The sequence below is a fragment of the Hyla sarda genome, chromosome 5, assembly GCF_029499605.1.
Source record: "Hyla sarda isolate aHylSar1 chromosome 5, aHylSar1.hap1, whole genome shotgun sequence".
Taxonomy (NCBI): domain Eukaryota; kingdom Metazoa; phylum Chordata; class Amphibia; order Anura; family Hylidae; genus Hyla; species Hyla sarda.
The window spans coordinates 184,130,408-184,145,259 of record NC_079193.1 but is presented as its reverse complement, the minus strand read 5'-3'; the positions used below and the strand labels follow the sequence as shown (position 1 = coordinate 184,145,259).

General features: G+C 41.3%; 1 long non-coding RNA gene across 1 annotated transcript; it reads right to left on the bottom strand.

Moving 5' to 3' along the window:
• Nucleotides 1-1,151: 1,151 nt before the first annotated feature.
• On the bottom strand, nt 1,152-8,130 carry LOC130273679 (uncharacterized). The gene is made up of 3 exons (XR_008844084.1): nt 8,049-8,130; nt 6,874-7,081; nt 1,152-1,662 (listed from the first exon to the last, which is right to left on the bottom strand). It is a non-coding gene; the product is annotated as an uncharacterized LOC130273679 (long non-coding RNA).
• Between the last annotated feature and the right edge of the window lie 6,722 nt (nt 8,131-14,852).

The following is a 14,852-nucleotide window of genomic DNA, read 5'->3' as shown; positions in this document are numbered from 1 at the left end:
GACATGGGGGGGGGGGCATAATGACCCCCCCTGGGCGATATGCCGGGATGCCTGCTGAACGATTTCAGCAGGCATCCGGCTCCGGTCCCCAACCGGCTAGCGGTATGGATACGCCCTCGGTCCTTAAGGACTCGGAATGCAGGGCGTATCCATACGCCCTATGTCCTGAAGAGTTTAATCATGGCATGATTAGTGCCATGATTAAGAAGCATATGGTTCGAAACGCGTCAGAGTGTCTGCTTGCTTTCATACCTCACCATTTTTTGGCTTTCATTTTAATATGATTTAATAAAACTAGGATTTTATTGATTTTTGGGAGCTGGAATTTTTTGCACTTTTGCGTTTTTGGATACTGTTCATACCAAGATTTGCGGCTTGGATCTACATCATCTGAGGTATCTTCTTATCAAGAAATATTCATAGGCGGTGAGCTGGTTTATTTTTCTACATTTTCTTTTTTTTGTATCATTTTAATCGTATGGACCTACAGAATAAAGAGAAGGTGTCATGTGTACTGAAAAATTTACTGTGTAGAAACGGGAACCCCCAAAAGTTACAAAATGGTGTGTTTTTTTCTATTTTGTCTCACAATGTTTTTTTTTTCCATTTCGCTGTACATTTTTGGGTAACATGACTGACATCATTACAAAGTAAAATTAGTGGCGCAAAAAATAAGCCATCATATGGATTTTTAGGTGCAAAATTAAAAGAGTTATGATTTTTTAAAGGTAAGGAGGAAAAAATTTTAATGCAAAAACAGAAAACCCCCGGGTCCTTAAGGGGTTAATGGTCTATTCACACATACAGGATTCTGCACAGATTTGATGCACAGGATTTTCTCCTGCAGATTTCAATGTAAACTGAATGAGTGAACACAGCTTGAAATCCTGCAGAATACTGCATGTGTGAATAGACCCTAAAGGGGTATTCTGGCCTTATACATCTTATCCCCTATCCAAAGGATAGGGATAGGGGATAAGATGTCTGATCGCAAGGGTCTCGCCGCTGGGACTCCTGCAATCTCCGTTCAGCCCCCGGCATTCTGTGCCTGGCGCTGCCACCTCTTAAATAAGTTTGGATTCTTCTACACTCAAACAATAAGTTCTATAACTGCTATGAGATTTGTGCCAAATTGTATGCCATTTTCTGGTTTTAGTATTGTTACTGTAAATCTAACAGTCTTAGGCACTGTCATTTCCAGTAAGCCACACCTATTTTTCTTTTATAATGAAAGAAGTCCTTTACAAAGTGTGTTATATTTAATTGAATTATGGTTATTTTATTTTTAAATGTTCTTATTCCACAATGTTCTCCTTTTGCCACGTATTGACATTGTTTTAAATGGACATAATTGTTTATCAATAGGTCACATAAATTACCTCCACCCATGCAGAAATGAATACAGAGACTCTATTTTACCTGTGCAAGCAAAGCTGGCTATATGGGACATCAGGAATAGCAGTTATGCTGACTGTTCTACGAAAAATACATTACACCCATTCATTAGTGACCGATGTAGAGACTAGATGGCGCTCTCTGAAAGACTGTTATAGAAGAGATCTTCAGAAAGTCAAAGCAGTGGAACGCAGTGGGAGCTCACCAACCAAAAGGAAGCAGTATGTATGCTTTGGCCAGTAGACTTCCTGAGACCTGTCATTGAGGCTAGAAGGTATGTAAAAAAAAAAGTAATATAACATTACATAACATTTCTGAAAAGCAAAAACTTAACATTTTCTATTTTTGCATAACTACTGTAAATCTAACCAGAGATAAGTCTTAAGAGGGCAAATAGTTAAAGACCAGATGCACCTACTGTGGAATTGGAAGATCCTTCTTTAACTTTGTCTGGTGGACCCCTATTCTCACTATGATTCAGATGAGCCACAATGCTATATAATGGAAGGTCGCACAGGTGCAAAATACTGATGAACAACCACTCACGCCTACTATTCATGAGGAATGGGGTGGGGGGTAGCTGCTTAGTATTGTAGTTACACACAGATAAGGCATACACAGGATGCCAGTTACATGATAGCGTGTAGTGCACCATGCTGGCTTACAACCTATTAGTGACGCCCATATTATTCGATCAGGTGTGGTGCCCAACATCTTTTATGTACACCCCACAAAAAACTGACAACCCAGGCTCCCCCAGCATCACAAGGCCAGAACACAGCATAAAAGATACATATATACTCCATATGATAAACATGAGGCCATCTAGATACACTATTAGATGAGAGATGTTCCCTAATCGGCAACTAAAACTATTGGGGAGATTTATTGTTGTTGGTAAGTAAGTTTCAAAAAGTTTCTTTGGTTTTGCTCATGTGTGACATATGTTTATTACATATTTTTACCCCTTTTTTTTTTCCTAAATGTACTAAACCATTTTGTTTGTGTGTGTTTTTTTTCTTCTCATTTCAGATCCGTGTATACAGATTCGGTACTTCAAATTTGGTGGTCTACATCGATGACGTAATAGTAATAAAATGATTTACAAGGGCTTGAGGGGGAGTGTTTTTGGAATAAAAGTTTTTTAAATGTTTTGTATTCTTTTTTATTTACTTTACAGGCTTAGTAGTGGAAACAGTCTTATAGACATAGTCCATTACTAAGCCAGGGCTTAGCGTTAGTCCCAAAAACAGCTAGTGCTAACCCCCAATTATTACAAGTTGGTACCAACAATCAAAAATGGTGCTTTGGGGCCTAGGCCGTAACAGGCTGGCATTATATAGGCTGGGGAGGGCCAGTAACAATGGTCCTTGCTGAACCTGGTAACATTGGGCTGTTGCTGCTTGGTTGGTATCTGGCTGAGAATGAAAATACGGGGAACCCCAAATATTTTTTTCATAAATAATTACATAATAATTAGGGATGTCCCGATACCATTTTTTTAAAGACAGAGTACGAGTACGATACTTTAATTCTAGTACTCGCCGATACCAAGTACGAGTACTTTTATTTTAAAGGGAATCTGACACCAGACTGACCCGGTTTCTGGCGCTGCTTACCGAATGATATGTGGGTTCCTTGTTGTGTACAATAGAGGTGGCTGCTGTAGTATGAGCCAAGATCTCCCTCTTCTCCATTGGACAGAACAGGGAATTTGCATTGGCGGCGAGACCAATGTTTCTGGAGCGATTGTGCTGATGTTCACATAGTGAGCAGCGGTAGAAACCGGGTCACCTGCACTGTCTACCTATAAATTCAAGTTAGAGCAGGTGACTCTGCTGTAAGATTGCCTTTAATAGTAGGTAGTATTCCCTTGTAGGTAGTATGGATAGTTGCAGACATTAGTAGCAGCCCCCCTGTAGACCGCAGCTCCCCCTTGTAGACAGCACCCCCTCTTTTCCCCCTTGTAGAAAATGCCCACCCCGTGTCCCCCTTGTAGTCAACAGGCGCCCCCTTTTAGACAGTGCTCCCTCTTGTCACCCTTACAGACAGAAGGCCCACCCTTGTAGATAGCCCCCTCTTGTAGATAGCACCCCCCCTTATAGACAGCAGGTCCCCCCGCCTAATAGACAGCAGGCCCCCCTTATAGACAGCAGGCCCCCCCTCTTGTAGACAGCTCACCTGCGGCTGTCCTCGAGTGTTGCCGCTCCGCTGTTCCATTCTCCCGATCGTATCATGGCGTCCTATGGAGGAGCATGTGACATACACGTCACTCTGGTTCCTCCGTAGCATTACGCTGGGCGCAGGGGAGGAGGAGGAGTGACGTGTATGTCACATGCTCCTCCATAGGACGCCATGATGCGATCAGGAGAAAGGGACAGCGGAGTGGGGCCGCACACCAGCAGGTATCGGACATGGTATCGGGGACATTAAACGAGTCCCCGATACCATGCAAATGCAGAGTATCAGCCCTGATACCGATACTAATATCGGGACATCCCTAAAAATAATAATAATAATAATAATATAAAAATGTGTGTGGTTTCCCCTATTTTTTTTCTCAGCCACATATCAACCAAACAGTAACAGCCTGATGTTACCAGGGGTCAACGAGGACCATTGTTACTGGTCCTCCCCAACCTAAATAACGCCAGCCTGTTACTGCCAAGGCGTAGGAGCACTATTTTTTATGCTTTGGGCCTCTTGGTACCAGCTCTTCCCCGCACCCCTGTGGCAGAGGGTACCGAGGTAATAATTGGGGTTTTTCGCTAGCTTTTTGGGGGGCTAACGCTAAGCCCAAGCTTAGTAATGGACTCTATGTATTCGACAGCTTCTTCTCCTTTTTATTAAACATGGAAGGAGGCTCCATGTTTAAAAAAAGGAGAAGAAGTTGTCGAATACAGTGTTTAACTACAACCCCATCATTTCCAGACAGCCTTTGGCTGCCTGGGAATGATGGGAGTTGTAATTTCACAACAGTGAGCCTTCAGTTTAGCAACTCCCATCATGGGAGTTGTAGTTTAGCAACAGCTGGAGGCACTCTGTTGCTAAAATGCAAGCCAGGGAAACAGGCGGCAGCTGTGATTGGTCGGTCGGTACCGGCCAATCACGGTACCTTTTGGGGAATATGAAATTACAGTAGGGGATAAAATAAATGAGCAGTACCGTGATATGTTAAAAGGAGCCCGGGCTGGTATAATTCTGCAACCACCCAGGACTCCCACAGCCAGGCCAAGGGATGCTGCAGGACATGACGTGAATAGTATAACCGCAGTGCAGAGGGATGGCAGGGACGGCAAAAGCACATCCCCAGCCTGGCTGCGGGAGTCCTAGGTGGCTGCAGAGTGATGCCAGCCCAGGCTCCTTTTAACATATCACAGTGCCACTAATTTTTTTCTATCCCCTATTGTAATTTCATATTCCCTGCCCGGGGAATATATCGTGCTCTTCAAAGCCTGTCCGGGCTAGCTTACATTTTCAGTGTTTTGGAGATGTTTGCGACTCTTTGTGCGCCTTTCGCACTTAATAGATCACTGACCACTGCAAAGAAAAAACTGAAATTGACTTTTGTAAGCTCATTTGTAGCTTTTTGCTTACAGTCAAAAGGTCAAAAAAAATTGCTTAGGCGCATGTGCGACAATTGTAAAAAAAATAAAATAAATCTTTTGCTAAATCTCCCCCTATAAGCTTAGCATGTTTATTTATACTGTACTGATGGGCCTTCCTTGTGATAAAATGGTAACCTGTTGAAATGAGCTCTGGGATGTTATCAACCTCTTAAGGACGCAGGGCGAACGTAGAACCTCTTAAGGACGCAGAACCTACGTCATACGCCCGCTCCCGCAATATACCGCGGGGTCACGCGGTGACCCTGCGTCATATCGGGTTTGTTCTGGCGGCTAATGAAAGCCAGAACCCGTGGCTAAAAGTGCGCTACTAACCCTTCAGATGCAGCGATCAAAGTTGATCACCGCATCTAACGTTAAAAAAATATGCTTCCCGGGAGCTCATTGGGACCACCACGGTGAAACCGCAGTGTCCTGATCAGCTAGAACGCAGCAGGAGGGTCCCTTACCTGCCTCCTGCTCATCCGATCGGCGATTGATTGCTCCAAGCCTGAGATCCAGGCTTGAGCAATCAACCTCTGAAAACACTGAGCAATGCAATGCTATGGCATAGCATTGATCAGTGCCTACAATCAATGAAATGCATGCTATAGTCCCCTATAACATTGCAAAATAAAGTGTAAAAAAAAAGTTAAGAAATGTGATTTAACCACTTCCTTAATAAAAGTTTGAATCACCCCCCCCCTTTTTCCCATAAAAGGTCACTTTTATACCATAAAAAATGTATAAAAAGTGATCGAAAAGTCTAATCAAAACAAATATGGTACCGATAAAAACTTCAGATCACAGTGAAAAAAAATTTGCCCTCATACATCCCTGTATGCTGAAAAATAAAAAAAAGTTATAGGGGTCAGAATAGGAAATTTTTAAACGTATTAATTTTTTTGCATGTACATTCATGGCCGTAAATGTTAGCACCCCTGAAATTTTTCAAGAAAATTAAGTATTTCTCACAGAAAAGAAATGCAGTAACACATGTTTATACCCTTTGTGTATATTGGAACTAAACCAAAAAAGGGAGGAAAAAAGCAAATTGGACATAATGTCACACCAAACTCCAAAAATGGTCTGGACAATATTATTGGCATTATTAACTGAGGGTCCTGTTCCAATTTTTGTTTTGCCCATTGTGCAGCACCTGAAACTACGGATACTGGAAGCCTGTGCTAGCATTTCTCCTGTGGTGTTGCTATCAGTGTGTGAAGAGTGGGAGAAGAGGGTTGCATTGACAATCCAACACAATGGGCAGCACATTGAACACATTTTATAAGTGGTCAGAAACTTGTAAATAACTCATGAAAGAAAAAAGTTATGTTAAAACCAAGCACATCATTGTTTTTCTTGTGAAATTCACAATAAGGTTGATGTGTCACATGACCCTCTTCCTATTGAAAAAAACAAAAGTTGGATTCAAAATGGCCACCATGGTCACCACCCATCTTGAAAAGTTTCCCCCCTCACATATACTAATGTGCCACAAACAGGAAGTTAATATCACCAACCATTCCCATTTTATTAAGGTGTATCCATATAAATGGCCCACCCTGATCATGCTGTGGGGGGAGGGGTGATCCACCCCACTACACCACCAGGAATGCATTAAAGGTGCCTTTAGATGCCACTGTCAGCTTTGACAGCGGCGATCTAGAGGGTTAACAGCCACCTGTGGTGACTCTACATGGTGCAAAATTCTTCACAGAGCCCCCCCTAATATGTTTCGTCCACAGGTGTGACGTCATCAGAGGTTATGGGGCAATGACAGTGAGACACGCCGCATCGGGGGTTTTATAACCTCTCTCATTGACATCATAGGCCACTCCTTCAGATTTTACCCTATCAGCTTGTAACTTACCTATTGACATATGATTCCACATATCATAGGATCTATTAAATTGTCCAATCATTGATCCACCTCTCCTTCCTTGTTAAAATCAAATCTCCAATTCATCCTGAAACCTATCAATCAACATTCCTGATCGATGGTACGTCCTCTTTGGTGATACTCGCCAGAACTCCATCACGAATATGAGTCCCGATATACTGATATTCCTGTAACTACACTAATTGAGAGTTTAGATGTTGAGTCTTTATACACTAATATTGCTCATGATTTAGGTATACAGGCAACAAGTCACTTTTTGAGCACTAGGGGAACACAATATCACCGGCACAACAATTTTCTCATTACACTTTTACGTTTTGGTCTTTTTCTTTTAGATTTTTAGTATTATTTTCAAATTAAAGGCACCATGATGGGCACAACTTGTGCACCTAATTATGCATATGTATTTCTTGGGTGGTGGGAGAACACTATTGTTTTTTCAGATTTTTCTGAGTTTTCTGAATTCACAGGTCACATTTTATTTAGGGGTAGATTTATTGATGACATTTTGATTTTTTGGGGTGGCACTATTACTTAATGTGATTTATTTGTAACTGCACTGAACACTAACAATATAGGAATGAAATTCACTTCAGAGATCCATACCAACACTATTAATTTTCTTGACTTGGAGATATCACTAGACTTGGATGGAACTGTGCATACCAACATTTACAGAAAAGAAACATCAATGAAAAGTTTCTTGCATTGGCAAGTTACCACCCACCCCCTCATAAAAGAGGGATTCCGATAGGACAATATTTACGGGCTAAAAGGAACTGTTCAAATGATGATACCTTCCGGAAGGAATGTGATGAACTGTATGCAAGATTTTTGAGTCGTGGATACCCAAAAAAATGGCTCCATAAAGCTTATGCGAGAGCTAAGGCTACACCACGTAGCCAACTATTAAGTAGTCAGGCGAGACCAGGAAATGGGACTAAAAAAGTCATCTGATGTATTGGAACATTTGATTCCAACAATAAACAAGTCTTAAGGATTATGGAGAAATACTGGCCACTTCTGATAAGTGATGCCGAACTCAAGGAAGTGTTACCCAAAAGACCAGCTATTACGTATCGTCGAGGACATAATACGAGGGAATCCTTGGCCCACAGTTTCTTTTCAGAGACAAATATACAAACCTGGTTGAGATCTCCCACCATTGGTTCATACCCTTGTGGTGGATGTGCTTTTTACAAGTTAAGCCGAAAATGAAGGAATTTGTTAACCCTGTAGATAACAAGAAATACAGTATCAAAACATTCAACTGGGGTAGTCTATGTTGCTCAATGCCCATGTCCAAAACTCTATGTGGGAAAAAACTATTCAGCAATTGCGAAGGAGGATATCAAAACATGCTAGTACCATCAATCCTAACATGGACACCTCGTTGTCTAGACATATTAAGGAATTCCATGGCTGCAATGCGATGCTGCTTAAATTTTGGGGAATACAAAAATGTATTCTTGGTCCAAGATGTGGGAACCTTAAAAGGAAAACTGTCAGCTTGTGTGGGAGACACTGATCAGTTTGATGCATACCATGCCCGGATCCGCGGCTCCGTTCGCCCGTTATCTTCTTTCTTCTTGATATGCAAATTAGCTGCTAACTGGCACGGGCAGCTTACTGCCTTCATCTGGCACTGTGACGTAACCGCCGCCTGGCCCACAGCACCGCCCGGCTTATGAATATTAATGTTCTCCCTCATCATCTCCCTCTCCTTCCCCGCTGATTTCAGGACTCCACTGCGATGAAGCAGCTTCCGGGTGTAGACAGGAAGCCAGCACATGCACAGTGGAGTCCTGAAATCAGCGCGGAGGAGAGGGAGATGATTAGGGAGAACATGAATATTCATAAGCCGGGGCGGTTCTGCGGGCCGGGCGGCGGTTACGTCACAGTGCCAGATGAAGGCAGTAACCCTGCCCGTGCCAGTTAGCAGCTAATTTGGATATCAAGAAGAACATACGGGCGAACGGCGCAGCGGATCCGGGCATTAAACTGATCAGCGTCCCCCGCACTACCAGCCAGTACCACTGGTTAGTGTGGGGTAGTAAGCTGACAGTTTTCCTTTAATTGGAAATTACTGAAGGAAGAGGGTTTTGGATTTACAAATTGAAGTCCCGAAGCCCGGTTGGTTTAAATGAGGGCTTTACATTTTCAGCTTTTTTTTTATAAACCATCGGCTTATGACATTGTTTACTTAGTCTACAATGATTATAACTAAACACGACGAGAGCTGAGCCCTATGTTGATTCGTATTTAAGGCCACTGAGGTTGATGAAATGAGGAAGGTACGCTCTCTTCCAAATAATTGTTCACTAAGTGTATAGCTATAGGATCCAAATTGTTAGTTATGTGATTTATCAATTGAGTTAATGAGATTTACTGGGGATTATGAAGAGTTAACCCAAGTATGAGCGATTACTGGATAGCATACTTTTGGAGATGGAAGTCAATAAGCAATTGGAATTAGAGTCTATTATGTATGAGGTGGGAATTTATTATGAGTTCTCCTAATATGTATAAATTCCAATTCCCTTCAGGGTTAACAACCCCTCCGGGACTAAGACCCCCGACTAGGGTCACCCTTTTAAAACTTCACTTTTATTTATTATTTGTTAAGAACAAAATGAGGTGCAAAAAATAATACAAACGAAGGTGTTTAAAAACACAATATATAGGAATTGGATTGGTCCATTACTGGTTCCACTAATTCTGATTCACTAGGGCTTATATGTTAGGGACTCTTTATCATTGATCTGGATCCTAAGATTCCAATCTTTATAGTCCACATAACATGCACCTCCTCTATCTAATTTACCAATTCCTATTATTGCTGTTTAAAAAGTGTTCCCTAGCATCCCCCCGACGTTTCGCTGGAAAGACCCAGCTTTATCAAGGTATAGGACACTAATGTTGGGAGTGGGTAATCACTGTGATATATATGTCCTCTGTTTGTAGGTGTGGTCACTTACCAATTTATTTGGACCAATCAGGGACTGCCACATCACTATTTTGTCTCTTAGTTATGATTCTATATCCTGTTAGCTTCTGTCTTATTATCGGATCAATTCCGGGTTATCTAGGTCATGTGATATCCATTTCCATCCGAACCTATCAACAATCACGTTCCATCCTTATTTCTTACTTGTTTATAATTCGTGGTCCAATCCAGATAGGTCTTGTAAGCTTTCATCTTCTTACGTCACTGAACCAATGATGTTAGTGCGATCAGGCATGCGCATTCGTCCCGTCCTACCCCTTCTATGATACCACGGCTTTCCTCTATGGTATTTCCTGCGCTTGCGCACTGGGTTCAGTATTCCCATGGTAACAAGTAAACATATCTTGGCGCTTGCGCACTATCTCCCGGCTTATCAATAGTTGCGATCTTTCTCCACGGAGCTGGAGGCGCACGCGCACTAAGGTATTCCCGGTGCTGGCGCATTAGATGTATGTTGCCATGGAGACAAGTAAACAAACTAGCTCTCTGACAGCTCTCGATCTCTCTATATGATGTCATCTTATTGTATCGTTATATCTATTATATCTTCCTATTATTTTATGTACTAGGATTATTGATGTTTATAACTATATCCTGACCATATTGTAGTTATTACCCCCACATTATGGTTACTAGGAGAAGTATAAGGAGATACAAGATAGTTTACTATATAGTAGCCTATCATCTTATTCATTTCTTTGTTAATTTTCTTATAGGTAGATTCTTCCGGATCCAACCAAGCTGGTCCACGAGGTAAGTATCACATGGTTTGGATATGTAAGGATGTGTAAATAATTTATCTTATTTCTTATTTTTCATTTTTATTCTTTTGGAGCAAGTCACTTTACTTGTATCAAGGACCAGACCCACCCAGGTAATTACAGGAATTACCCTATACCAATTAACAGGGATATAGTTAAGATGTCATTGGCAAATTACCCACTTCTTCCTTTAGTACTATTTTAACTATTATTCCACTCACTAAATTACTAAATTAACTATATATCAACCTATTTCATTCTAAAAATGCAGAGTAGGAAAAGCCTTCATTAAGACCATCAGGTGATCTACTCCTCAGACGGAAGATCCATCTGGCTTCTTCCCTTTGGAGGAGATTATCTATGTCTCCTTTTCTTGGCCCCAATTTGACAGTGGTAATTCCCCAGAATTGAATTACTTCCAAACTATTCTTGTGTACACTTCTCATGTGTCTACATATTGGGGTCTCAGCATTGGTGCGTATTGTACTCAGATGTTTACCCACACGTCTCCTCAGTTGTTGAACTGTTTTCCCTATATACACTTTCGGGCAACCACATTTTGCTGCATAGACTACATTTTTACTGTTACAGTGAATGAACTCCCTAATTTCATATTTCTTTCCATCAACTGGATTAACAAAGGATTTAGTCCGTGGCATGAACTTACAGTTCACACAATGGCCACAAGGATAAGAGCCTGGTGGTGGTAGGGTTGAGAGCCAATTCAAATCATTGGCTACTTCTATATCCTTCTGATGGCTGTGTACAAGGATATCCTTGAGGTTAAGACCTCTCTTGTATGTTATACTTGGTTTTTTACTTATTACTTCCTTGAGATCACTGTCCGCTAAGAGTATTGGCCAATACTTATCCATAATTTTCCTAATTTGAGGGGAATAGGCATCATACATCCCTATGCATCTTATAGTTTTGGGGGGATCATATTCTTCTCCTTTTTCCTCCAAAAGTGATGTCCTAGTTCTAGAGTTTGTTTTATTATATGCCTGTCTCATGAATTTTTTAGGGTATCCCCGATTACAAAATCGTAACATGAGATTTTGGCTTTCCTCCCTGTAATCTTCTTCCTGCGAGCAGTTCCTTTTTGCTCGCAGGTACTGGCCATAAGGTATACTCTTGCGAAGCGATCCTGGGTGCCAACTTTTCCAATGTAATAAGCTATTAGTAGCTGTGGGTTTCCTAAAGTTCTTGGTTTGTATTCCCTTATTCTCATCTATTCTGATATTTAGATCCAGAAAATTGATAGATTTTCCTCCCACTTCGTGGGTAAATCTCATCCCTATTTCATTTTGATTTAAGATATTTACAAATTCCAAGAATAGCGACTGTGATCCTTCCCAAAAGATTAGGATATCATCCAAATACCTACCCCAAAATAATATGTGCTCTGTGTAGTGATTCAAGGTGTCATCTCCAAAAACAAAATTGTGTTCCCACCACCCCAAAAATAGTGTAGCAAAGGTAGGTGCACAGGTGGTCCCCATAGCGGTACCCTTTACTTGTCTGAAAAAGGTACCCTGAAATAAGAAATAATTGTGTGTTAGCAGAAAATCCAATGATTTAATTACAAATGTATTGTGGTCTAGAAAAGACCTACTTTTAGTGCTTAAATAGGATTCCGTGGCTTTTATACCCAAGTGGTGTGCTATATTGCTATATAGTCCTTCCACATCTAAACTCATAAGTGAAGTGTGCTCAGTGACAATGAAATCATTAATTTTCTTAACTGTGTCTTTTGTGTCCTTAAGGTGTGATGGGAGTGTGGGGACAAAAGGTGCGAGAATTGTGTCCACATATTGGCTAATATTTTGGGTCAAATTGCTGTTCCCTGAGACGATTGGTCTTTCTTTTATTGGTGGATATTTTTTATGTGTTTTTGGCAGTGCGTAAAAAGTCGCTATTCTTGGACTTTTAATCAGTAGGAATTTAAATTCTTCCTCAGAGATGAGATTATTATCTTTCGCTGTCTCCAACAAAGTTTTCAACTCTCCCAGATAAATTTCTGTTGGATCTTTCCTTAAAATCTCGTAAGTGTCACCATCGTCAAGGATGTCCCTGACCATCCTTATATATTCCGATCTGTCCATGAGGACAACTCCTAATATGTAGACCCTCATATTCATTATGAATTTTCATTAGGTAGCGATATACAAGGTATTCTAGCCTGTTTATATACTGGCAATGGTGCTGCCTATCAATAGGGCAAACAGGCTATTTATATAGACCATAGGATATAGAGGGAATAGTGGTGTGTTGCATTATTGGTATTCCCCCCTTTTCTAGTGTTAATTTAATGAAGAGTAAATAATAAACAACTTCCACTTTGGTATACATTTATTTATTAAAAGTATACAATATATATGTATATTGAATGGTGAATGTATAACTTTCTTCTTTGGTATATGATCACTTATGGTGAATGTTATTATTAATTTATAGGGATTGATGAATAATGCATGACCTCTATATATAATTTTTGCTGTATACTTACGTATTGTGAATAATCAGATACTTACCTACAATGATTCCTGGTAGTTTGACATATATATATATATATATATATATATATATATATATATATATATAAATAGATTCATTAGGAGCACTCTCTTTTGTTCCCCTACCTACTTGTTTTCCATGAGTATTCTCTATGTTTTCCTGCATGCGACGAAATCCGGACATGCGCGAGTGCGAGAACGAAGAATAAGTGCTCGCGCATGCGCTAGAAATACACGCAGGCGCAGCATGATATTGGGATAGGGGTTGTTGTTATAAGAGCAGGCGCTTGCGCAGGGGGAGACATGCGCAGTGTGGTGAATAAGGAGGAGTGTCTACATATATCGGGACTCATATTAGTGACGGAGTTCCGGAGGTTATAAAACCCCCTGTGCGGCGTCTCACTGTCATTGCCCCATAACCTCTGAGGATGTCACACCTGACGAAACATGTTAGGGGGGGGGCTCTGTGAAAACTTGCATCAGCACTGTTTTCGGCACACACTGCAAGTGTGCTGTACTGGTATTATAGTGTTTGTCCTTTGTGACGACAGTACACAGTGCATAGCAACGACGCAGGGGACGCACACCGGAGGCCTGAAGCAGCGCGGACCCGTCCCCGGCAACAGGTAATTATGCAACCGGGGATGGGGGGAGGCAACGGGGCAGCGGCGCCGGCAATGGGTGCCGCTGCCCCTTCTCTGCCCCTGGCTGTTGGCGCCGCTTCTCTCCCCCTGGCTATCGGCGCCCCATTGCAATGGGACGCCGGCACCGATAGTCAGGGGGACAGAACGGGCAGCGGCGCCGATAGCCAGGGGGAGAGAAGGGCCGGCAGCAGGGCTCTAGACCCCAGGAAAGGCAGGGGGAGAGAAGCGGGCAGCGACGGCCTCTCTCCCCCTGCCTTTCCTGGGGGTGTATCGGCGTATAACACGCACATAGACTTTAGGCTAAAAATTTTAGCCTAAAAAGTGCGTGTTATACGCCGATAAATACGGTAAATCAAAATGTAATAGAGTAGCGCATTGCTGTAATAGAATAAGATCACTTATTGGAGTTTTCTATACTACTAATCTGGAGAGATTCAAGGAATCTCATCCTTCCTAATGGTATCAGTATACATCTTTTGTTAAATACGGTAGTCAAAGTGCTAACTTGCCTACTGGTTTTTGCTGACAAATTTGCACTAGGGATGTAGTTTAACTCAGTAAGTCTACCAGTAAAACTTACGTTCTCAGTTTTTGTATGATTAGATTAGCCCTGTCATAGATTCCTACATTGGATATGTATAACATTACAGTTCATGAGAATGTTATACAGAGCCAAAAAACCGACCATGTTTTTCAGCACTGCCAGACAATATTGTGGGTAAGAGTATGATTTTTATTGTAGAATGCGAACTTCCACGATTCTTAGAGATGGGATCCAGACTTTAGTTTTATTTTGTCTGTGTTACTTGCATTCTTTAGCAACACTTTGACTGAAATATTTTACTCTAGTATTTACTATGTGTTCATACCTCAATATTGTTACTGTCACTGATAATTGATGGCATTATTTATGTGCTATAATCCTATAACATCATTATTATAGTATTTTCTAAGGTTATGTGTTGTTACTAACTTTTCTATGATGGGAAAACTTATTTTATTAATATTTGGAACCATACCT